Below are 11417 nucleotides of genomic sequence, written 5' to 3' on the forward strand. Positions count from 1 at the left end.
TGCTCCGCTGTTCTGGAGCCTAATTTTTGATACTGCTCACTTAATGTATATATATTTGTACATTCAGGGGTACGGTGGGGGCCCTATACCGCCATATATTACTGTTACTATTCCTAGAGGTCTGTAGACATATGGATGTGGGTTGTTTATAAGTTTGTTTCGACGGTCCTTATATGACATGTTGTAAATGTTTTTATGTTATGGCAGCCTCGTCGGCGCATGCCCCTTCATGATACGATACGAATGAAAGAGGCTACAGGTACATAAAAAAGTTTTAAACTATTGAAGTACTTGTGTATTGTATCACTCACACATGGTTCAACTTAAGTGTAGCTGATAAATACGCATAAGAGGGTCCATGTCGGACCCCAATTGCGGCCTACGGGGTTGGGTCGTGATAGAAGTGGTATTAGAGCAGTTCGTCCTTGAAGTATCTACAGATCGTGTCTAGTAGAGTCTTGTTTATCGGTGTGCTGTGCACCACATCTATAGACAGGAGGCTACAGGACATTTAGGATGTTACTTTATTTCATATCTAAGATCGTGCGATAGAGCCGAACCATAGGAAATAAAATTCCTCATACTAACCTGCGATTTTAGTAGGAGGACAATGCCAATAGAAAGAAGTAACTGACAATATTGGATGTTACGAAGCACGTAGGTAAGTAAAGGCACGAAGGACCTATGTCAGGTAAGGTGTTGCAATACAATTGATATATAAAGTTGGAAAATGAAAGGAAAATTATACATGAAAGTGCAATAGGTGCAATTCGAGGGGACATACGAGGTAAGTCAATTTTCATACTACTAATGTGGACGCCCTGTGTGGCTGCAATATGAAATGATATAAATATATATATGTGCCCTGGGTGGCTGCGATATGATACGATACGAATATATATCTGTGTGCCCTGTGAGGTATGATTGGTATTTTCTGTGTACAGGTGTTGAGATAGTAAGAAATGTAGAGAAAACTCTGCCCAAATTTTCTTAGAAATAAAAAGAGAATGAGATGCAGGGTTGTAGTATGTCTTGAAAGGTTGTTCTCGCAACAATGATGAGATTTGACTAAATGAGTATGGCTGACCTCGAGAAATAAGTTAATTGCTGAGTTAATGGCAATAGAAACTAGAAGGTCGATACTGGAATAGTAGAACAGAGTTAGAAAGGACCTATAACCAAAGAAGATGACTCAAAGAGGACTGATAGATCGGGATAAAACAATATAGTAAGGCATCGCCTGAATTGATACATAGGGATAAATTATGACAAGTTATAGTTGAGGAAAGTAACAGTATGATTAAGACAAGAGTACGAGGGATAAAAAACTGTGACGGATATGAAATGTTAATAAGACAACTTGTGAAACATTAAGGATAATACTAACTAAGAAGGGTAAGTAGCCCATAGTAAGAATCGTAAAGAAAGTCAAGCGGTGTTATACTATGGGACTACATGTGAATAGGGTACTAGGTGAATATAACAAAAACCGTTATGAGAATAAGTAAAGGGTAATATGGAATTCCTTACGCCCAACCAAAAATGGAAATAAGCTGAAAGAATAATACAGAAGTTCTAACAGAGGCACTCAAGATAGATGTGATTAATTAAGTATGAGTACCGAACAAAAAGGGAGATAGACAGTTACAAATTGAAAGTATAGTATGATGAAAAAGTAATAAGATAAGGCCCCTATTACAATGAAGTTAATCTGATTTTAAGCAGGATTAGAAGGGAGCCTGAAGCACATGACAAAGATGAAAGTTCAGAAGGCATAATGAAGTTAATATACGTGACTCTACCTTGATGGTTAGTGAGATCCTGCAAGGAGAAGGTATGTCGATTTGCAGAACAACTGCTGCATTACGAGGTTATTAGAAGAATAAGCTGTATCCACAGGAATAAAGTTATTATAATGACGAAGATTGAAACATAAGTCATTAAAGTATAAGTACACTCGAGTGGGGAATTTGCACCAATTATGAGCCCTTGTTAATTACTGATTGGGATGAATGGAATGTGGCTTTGAATGAACTGCTACATTACGGATACTACTTGAGTATCAATCGTTAGATGAGATTTTATATGATACATTATGAATACTAACGCACCCTACGATTATGCTAGGGTTTCCTAGAAAGTCAACCTAACATGGGGATAATTTAATAGAAGATATAGATATGGTACAACACGTTAAATATGTTGGAGTAAGAATCATTCGCGTGTGAATAGACATGGGTACACCCTAAAAGGGGTAAAGTGGACAAGAGAAGTATAAGCGTAAGAGAAAATCAACTAACGCTATCATATGTAAATGGGAATGCTTAAACATCAAACGAGACCCCAAAAGGGATGGACGCGATTATACCTACACTAATGCACCAGATTCTGTCAAAACTCCAAAGTTAAGCATGCTTGGGTAAGAGTAGCACTGGGATGGGTGACCTCCTAGGAAGTGAAAAAGGAAATGAAGTAAGTATGGCAAAAAGAGATTATAAAGGCGTGTTAGTACAATGACGCATATAGAATAGAGTAAGCTAAGAGCAGAAAAGATTATGACTGAAATACAACGCACCTCGTGAAAATGGCACAGAATAGTTATGTAGCTTACGAACATTGTCATACTAAGAGCTAGGGCAAATGATTACTCAATAAAAGAAAGTCAGTAATAGCAATGTGATTGCCATATTTAGAATCTATTAAAGAAAAGTGTAAGGTGGTTCGAGGTAGAACTATTAAGATATAATTGGTATTAAGGACAAAAGTCATAGCAGATCCCTGACGTCCCCTGACCTCGACCGAAGGAGGTAAGCCGCTAGTATAGCGACACTAAAGCATTTTCTAGATGGCTCTATGTACCTACACATATTTTTGTAAGCATTATAGTATAATGTGTGGTAATAAAACTAGAAAGAAGATCTGAGTAAAAGAGCAAGATAGCATACCTAAGGTGTTACAAGTTGAATTAAGAGGAGTTGTATAATGGCTTAAACGAAAAGGAGCATCAAAGGCTTGATAGCCTATTACGGGGGATGGGAATCCCAACTCGGAGATGGAAGGCAATTAATGTAGGTTATAGTGCAGGCTGACCTTACACTCTACGAAAGTATAAGTTCATATAGGTTATGGTAGATAAGCTGACAAAATTAACCCATTTTCTTCCAATTAGGAAGGTATAATCAGCTAAGGGTTATACAAGATGACATAGCAAGGAAACAATAAGATTTCATGGGGTTCCCATATCTATTATCTCAGACGGGAAGGTTCAATGTACGGCTAATAGCTGGAGATCATTCCGGTAAGGATTGGGAACACAGGTGAATCTTAGTATGACATTTTGCCCTTCGATTAATGGATAGGCCCAGAGGGGATCCAGTAAATTATTGATGAAGTAAAGCTTAATCCGGGACAAGCTATCGAGTAGAAGCCTAGAGTCGGCAAGAAGGGGATACATTGATCCTTCTCAGGGCATTTGTAGAATAGATAAAGCTGTCTATGAGTGGGACCTACCGTCCAATTTGAAATAATACATTCAGTTTTCACAGATCAATGCTCCGCAAGAATGTGAACGACACTCCCAAAATATTTCCTGTGGAGGAGGTCCACGTAACAAGGAGTTATCCTACGAGGGGAAACCCATTTCCATCCGGGATCGGCAGATTAAATGGGTTACGAACTAAGGACATAGCTTCCGTCAAGGTACTGTGGTGGAATAAGAATTGTGAAGACATAACCTGGGAAGTTGAAGAGGACATGAAACACAGGTGTCCGCACCTATTCCCGATGTCTACAGATAACCCCCAGTCCTGGAACTTGTATATTAATTACTTGGATGAGAATGTATGTCATTCCAGTAGAAAGGAATCTCCCTACAATTTGTATAAAGTCTTAAAGGAAGTTTTATTCAACATTCGGGAACGAATGTTCTAAAGGGAGGGAAGGATGTTACACCCCGCGCTCTCGAGCTCGGAATGTCTTCTTAAGTTCCTTAGACACTATCATGTGAGCCGGATAAGCTACGACACTATCAAACAACTCTAAGGAAAGAAGATTGTGATACCTCGTGAGAAGAAAGGTTGGAAATGGAGTCATAAGAATCCGAAAGGAATTGGAGGCCAAGTAATGAGTCGTAGGACTCGATTTACCTACGTAAGCCACTAAGTTAAGAGTCTTATACACTTAAGTTTCTTAAGGATATATCAAGCTTACGTAGTGCGGATTACATAGGCTCTTAAGACAAGATGAGATTATGAACCCACGGGGGAGAGGAGAAGGCGACACATGGTAGAAAAAGAAGGTTCCATGTGGCAGCCTAGGGAAGTTCCATATGGCAGCAGGTGACCCACCTGCTTGGGGTCAAGTAGGTGACCCACCTACTTGGGGGTGGGCCCCACCAAGGACATGTGGCAGCCTTGAAGGCTAAGGGTGGATCCGTGGCCCAATAAGGGCTTGACACGTGTCACCCTTAGGTGATGACATATGTCAGTTCCTAAGTAACCATATATATATGTGTTAATGACTCTTAATTCATTTGGATTCCAAAAACATCAGCTAAACGTAGAGAGAAAACGTGAGAGGAAGAGAGTACTACGACAGCCATGGTTAAAGAAGAGTTAAGGTAAGTTCTTCACTTTTTTTCCGTGAATTAATTATATCTGGTGTTCCCTTAGCACGTGGAGGTGTATATATGTATTTTACGATGTCTACGGAATTAATTCTTTAGCTTGGAACTTAAGAGTAAGTTGAAAGACCAAAGAGGGAAAACCTTAAAAACTAGTTAACAAACCCATTTTTGGAGGGGACAGTTTTTAGTAATATTTGTATAACTTCTTGTGTATAACTTTAATTTTTTAAAATCCATTTTTTCTTTTAGCTTCTCGAACAAGGGTGATGAAGTGTAGAGGAGGTATTGCCCAGATTTTGATTTTGGAAATCTTACACGTATTCCTGTTGGTGTTTTGGGCATATCTTTTTTTACAAAATTGATGTAGTGGTGATTTTAAATTCTATGCGACCCTAAGACACATGTCTATAACTTTCATGAAGGACGTAAATCCTGTTTCCCTCCATTACCCCTTCGAAACGAAGCGACAAGGTAAAACAGTAAGCTGTCCAGAATTCACGTTTTGATAGCTTTGAGTGAGTTGTTGCTGCAGGGGTATAATGTATTATTGCAGGGACGAAATGCATTCTAAAGGGGATGTGGGTTCTTTTGGTTTCAGCCACATGACACCTCGTTGCGTTTAATGAAAGGCATTACAAAATAAAGGCTAGACGCCCTATTGTGATATCGTATTTTTGAATAAGTCGTTTGGAGTTTATGTTATATATTGTTGGTGTGAATTGCTGCAGGTTGTTGTTGTTGGTTGGCTATAGGTCTTAGGGACCTAATTGGAAATTTAGATAGGGTACATTATAGGGGAGGTGCTGCCCAATTTTCGTCGACGCCTTAGCGAATAACAGAACTAGTCGGGGAAACGACTAAGGAAATAGATTCCATTAATACTAAGGTGTAACCTAGGGTGCTGGAAAGTAAAAGGGGTTGATATTCATATTAGTTTCATGTTGAATAGGTTCAAAGGATGGCGAGGAAAACAGGATAAGGAATAATTCAGACAAGTTATGTGAAGCTTTCTTTTGGCATGTATTTAGAATAAGTATGTAGAGCTATCCTTCTTTTCTTTTGGCATATCTTAGATGTAAGTTATGAATGATATGTATATGATATGGGGGATTAAATCCATTCATAAAGCCCTGAATATAAGTCGAAACTCTTATTTACTTCTTGATGTTAGAACTCCTGCAATAGTTGAGTTGTTGCCCTTAAGTCTTTTATGTGATGAAAAGTAGTACATGTGAAGCCTATATATTCTTTCCTTTGTAATGGCTTAATTTTAAGTAAAATGATATATGATATGGGTTTAGAGGTAATTCCAGTTATGAGCTCTAAGTATAACTTGTGACTTGTAGTCACTTCTGAACATTCAGAGTCTAAACTTAATAAAATTACTATTCTCGAGCCTGCTATATAATGAATAGTAAGTGGAGGTACCAACCCTTATTTTTAAAGGCTCTGAAATGATAAATGTGTCTGATTGCATAAGTTGAGTCTTTAACTAGATAAATTGTGTTTCTGATTGCATAGACTGTATTTCTGATTGCATAAATTGTGTGGCATTATCTTAATGCATATCTGAGATCTCTGAAACCCCAACTAATGTAAGACCTAATGACATCTAAAGGGGTACCTCGGATAATTACTCCCCTAGTCTTCAGGTGACGGTTCACTTGACTGTTTCATCGATTTTCAAATAATGACTTAGTTGTATATGGTTTCCCACTACTCTACTCATGCATACTGTAACCCATCCTTCACCGCGTCCCATGATAGGCCGGGAATAGTTATCATGCACAGTTTTACTATTTCTTTCACTGCGTCCCGGGCCAGATTTGTACAGTTCCATGCATGAGGAGACGATTCCGTACGTGAGGTGTGATATATGTTATATGTTATGACGATACGATTATTCACCGAGTCACGGGATGGCTGTAATATGATAGTATATATGGTGAAATAAGGAAGGAACACCGAGTCCCTCCTTAGAGGGATGGGTACAGTATGTACATTATGATGGTATGCTATAGACGTACACCACTCTATTCACCGAGTCCCTCACTAAATTGGCCAGATACTTTATGTAGGTATGCATATGAGATTAGAGTGATACACTTGCGACCCCGAGCTCCGTAGTGAACCAGATGTAACACGATGGCATACATGATAAGATTATACTGTATACGATGATATAGTACTATATACGATGATATGATACCGTATATGATGATATGATACCGTATACAATGATATGATGTAATAAAATACATGATGATATGATGACATGTGAATATGAGAAAATGCTTATGACACCGAGTTCATAAGAGGGCCGGGCACAACATATGATGATGTGTATGATTTACGTATCCTAAGGTGCAGATATAGTAATTCGTTAAGTTGTTATACTTGCCCCCTGCATCCCTATTTCAGTTATGGCCTCAGTTACAATGTGTTATTCTTTACATACTCAGTACATATATCGTATTGACCCCCCTTTTTCTCGGGGGGCTGCGTTTCATGCCTGCAGGTACAGATGACTAGGGTCCCTGAGATCACTTTTAAGACAACCTATAATGGCATTTAGAGGACACTCGAGATGACTACGTCGATACTCGGGTCCTCAAATAGAAGCTTAACTTTCTTATTCTATTGGTTCTCTAATAATGATTTAAATTGCATATAGTTACTCACTACTCTACTCTTGTATACTGTAACCCTTCTTTCACCGAGTCCCGAGCCGGGTCCGTTCGTGCACAACTCACTGCATTATCCAACGAGCCCTTCACTAGAGGGTCGGGTACGTATGTATATATATATGATGATGATGTGTTGAAATAAGGTGGTGATGGCATCGGGCCTATGATGATCCTACAGATGTGATTCGCTGGATCTCGAAAGGGCCGGCTACATTATATAATTTGATCATGCATGCTTTCATGATTCACAGAGTACAAGTACAGGTTTCCAAGTTTGATATTTTATCCCCTGCTTCTCTACTTCAGATATGCTTCCAGTTGTATTATGTTATGTTTTACATACTGAGTACATATGTCGTACTGACCCCCTTTCTTTGGGGGGCTGCATTTGATGCCCGCAGGTACAAGTACAGGTTTGGGAGTCCGTGAGGCTATTATAACACATGGAGTCCTTAACACCCCATTACGAGTTCATTATTTTTCCTGAGCCCTCTGTTTAAATTCCTACAGTACAAATACAGCTGGAGATGCCGTAGTCTGAACTTTCTACTTAAATAAGCTTTTGTTCCTCCGAAATAAAATTCTTCAAGCGAAAAGGGTGCCCTTTATCGGCAACTTGAAGGATACCTCTTACAGCTTTAGTTAAACACAGTAGGGGTACTTGGCATCAATTTCTCAGACATCTCAAAAATCTATATTTCATTTCCTTTTCCCCATTCTGGTAAATATTTCAGCTGAGTTTCCTCTACACTTTATACTATCCCATAACCTGCACGCAGAAAATACCAACAATGCCTAACAGGGCCAACAATTAATATGGATTTCATTATCGGCTTACCTCGTACTCTGCGGAAGCAGGATTCCATATGGGTTATTATGGATAGGCTAACAAAATCTGCCCACTTCCTCCTAGTCAAGACCATATACTCCGCCGAGGATTATGCGAAGTTGTACATCAAGGAAATAGTACGACTTCATGGTGTTCCCGCATCTATTATTTCGGACAGGGGAGCCTAGTTCAGAGCCTATTTTTGGCGGTCATTCCAGGAAAGCTTAGGAACACAAGTGAGCCTTAGTACAGCATTTCATCCCCAAACTGATGGGCAGGCCGAGCGCACTATTCAGATACTAAAGGATATGTTACGAGCCTATATAATTGACTTTAAAGGTAGCTGGGATGATCATATACCACTTATTGAGTTTCCCTACAATAACAGTTATCACTCCAACATTCAAATGGCGCTATATGAGGCTTTATACGATAGGAAGTACAAGTCCCCTATCGGTTGGTTCGATGTTGGTGAAATGCAACTAATGGGTCCAGACATAGTCCAACAGGCGGTGGAAAAGGTAAAGCTTATTCGAGAAAGATTATTAACTGCCCAAAGTCGACAGAAGTCATACGCAGACAGTCGACTTCAACCATTGGAGTTTCAAGTGGGTGAATGGGTATTCTTGAAAGTGTCTCCCATGAAAGGAGTAATGAGATTTGGCAAGAAAGGAAAGTTGAGTCCAAGATACATTGGTCCTTACTTGATCCTTCGCCAAATAGGCAAGGTTTCCTACGAATTAGACTTGCCAGCCGACCTGGAAGCAGTACATCCAGTTTTCCATCTATCAATGCTTTGCAGATATGTAGGTGACCCGTCCTTAGTGCATTCTGTGGATGACATCCAGGTCACTCAAGAACTAGCCTACGAAGAACAGCCAGTCGCCATCCTAGATCGACAGATTAGGAGATTGCGAACTAAGGACGTAGCCTCAGTTAAAGTGCTGTGGCGGAATAGAAATCGAGAAGAAATGACCTGGGAGGCTGAAGAGGACATGAATCATATGTATCCGTACCTATTCCCGATATATATAGGTAACTCCAATTCTTGAGCACTCGTATGTTAATAAAATAGATGGAAATGTATGTGATAGCATAAAGGAAAGGAACCCCTCTATAATTTATATATAGTCTTAAAGGAAGTTGCATTTAACATTCGGGGACGAATGTTCTAAAGGGGGGAAGGATGTTACACCCCACATCTTTGAACTCGGAAGGTTCCTTAAGATACTTAGAAGCTAGTATGTGATCCACTTAAGTTGCGACCCTATTAAGCAACTCTAAGAAGGGAGAATGTGACACCCCATGGTAGGGGAGGTTGGAAATAGGGTCAAGAGAAGTCGGAGGGAGTTGGAGGCCAAGTGATAAGTCGTAGGACTTGATTTTCTTACGTACGCCCCTAACTTAGAAGTTTTACATACTTAAGCTATTTTAGTATATACAAAGCTTGTATAGCACAGATGACGTAGGCTCTTAAAATAAGACGAGATTACGAACCCACGAGGAGGAAAAAAAATTACGTGGGGCGGCCAATGGGAGAGTGACATATGGAAGCACCTAAGCAAGCAGGTGATCCACCTGCTTGGAGGAGGTGGGCCCCACTGCCACGTGGCAGCCCCTCCTTCAGCATGTAGATGCGGTGGCCCAATAAGGGTTGGACACGTGTCACCTCTTGGGGATGACACATGTCACACCCTAAGACCACATATTTGTAGGTATATGTATCATAAACTTCTGCTTTTATTCATCAAATTTGCAGCAACCAAAAATAGATGAACAAACCCTAATCTAGAGATAAAATTACGACGACTTGAGAGAAAAATAAGGTAAGTCCCGATTTCGTTCCATAAATTAATTATTTAGTGTATATCAAGATGATATGAAAGTATTAGTAGTATAAAACTAGAGTTTGGTGCAGAAAAAAAACGGACAGCAAGCTGCCACGATAATTCAGCGCGCTAAATTATCCGTCGAGAAAGGTAAGGTATTCCCCTCTAACTTGAAGTTTATGATGTTGTTATGGGGTGTATTACACACCTTTTTGACTGCTGGAAGTTGGTAAAAAGTCGGGAAAAGTTCGACATTCGAAATAAACTAAATCGGAATCGTTATAGTTAAATTGTTGTCGAAATAAGGTGTTGTGCGCGTGGGGGATGCTGCTGGTTGTGTTGTGGTGTGTTGCACGGTATAAAAGTGCTCTAAATGAGGTGGGGGAGCTGATGGTCACATTCACATGACCCCCTGCTTCGTACGGTTAAAGGTTTCGCAAAATAGAAACTAGAAACCCACTTTTGGTATTGTAACTTCGGGCGAGTCGTTTGGAGTTTATATTGTGTAATGTTTCCATGTTATATATATATATATGATCTTCTGATTTTATTGTTTGTTGGATTTAGGTGTTAAGGACATGGTTGGAAATTTGGATAGGGCACATTATAGGGGAGGTGCTGTCCGATTTCTGTTAACACCTTAACTAGTTAAGGAACTAGTCGAGAGGGCGAGCGAGGGGATGAATGCTATGAACACTCGTGAGTAGTCTAAGTTTCTGAGAATTCTAAGGTTGTCAATACTTGCGTTACTTCCATGTTAAATAGGTTTAGAGGAAAATGAAGTGAACACGATTAAGGGGAATCCATAAGAGTTATGTGGAACTTTCTTTTGGCATGTTTTTGGTATAAGTGCGTACAACTATCTTTCTTTCCTTTTGGCAATGTTTAGACTTAAGTGAATTGTATACGAAGTGTGGGGATAGTTCCATTCCCAGAATTCTAAGTACGCCTCATAACCCCTATCCACTGTTCAGTATTAGAGTTCCTGTAAAGATTAAGTATTGCCTAATAGGGCTTCTATGTGTTAGAATATAGTGTGTGAGAAGCTATCTCTCCTTTCCATTGAGATGTATTTGATACGAAAATGAGATTACGATGCCATAGTGGTTCACCGAGCCCCATGATGGACCGGGTACGAAATATGTATATGTAGATCACCTGAGGGAAAGTACACACTATATAGAGCTTATTCTCTTTCTTCTTTTGGGCATGTCCTTGTCTTAGTTGTAAGTTGAATATGATATTAGCTCTGGGGTAACTCCATCCTTAGCATCTCCTGTTTACTTTTGAATACCGAACTCTGATAGTAGTTGAGCTATTTTCCTGGAAACTTCTATATGTTAAAGAGGTACCAAATATAGAAGATCCGAGTCATAAAGACTACACAAGACTATGTGTTTGATTCCATAAATGATTTGGACCTACGTTAAAACATCTCTAGGGTCCCT

This window comes from Solanum dulcamara, chromosome 11 (assembly GCF_947179165.1).
Source record: "Solanum dulcamara chromosome 11, daSolDulc1.2, whole genome shotgun sequence".
Lineage (NCBI taxonomy): Eukaryota > Viridiplantae > Streptophyta > Magnoliopsida > Solanales > Solanaceae > Solanum > Solanum dulcamara.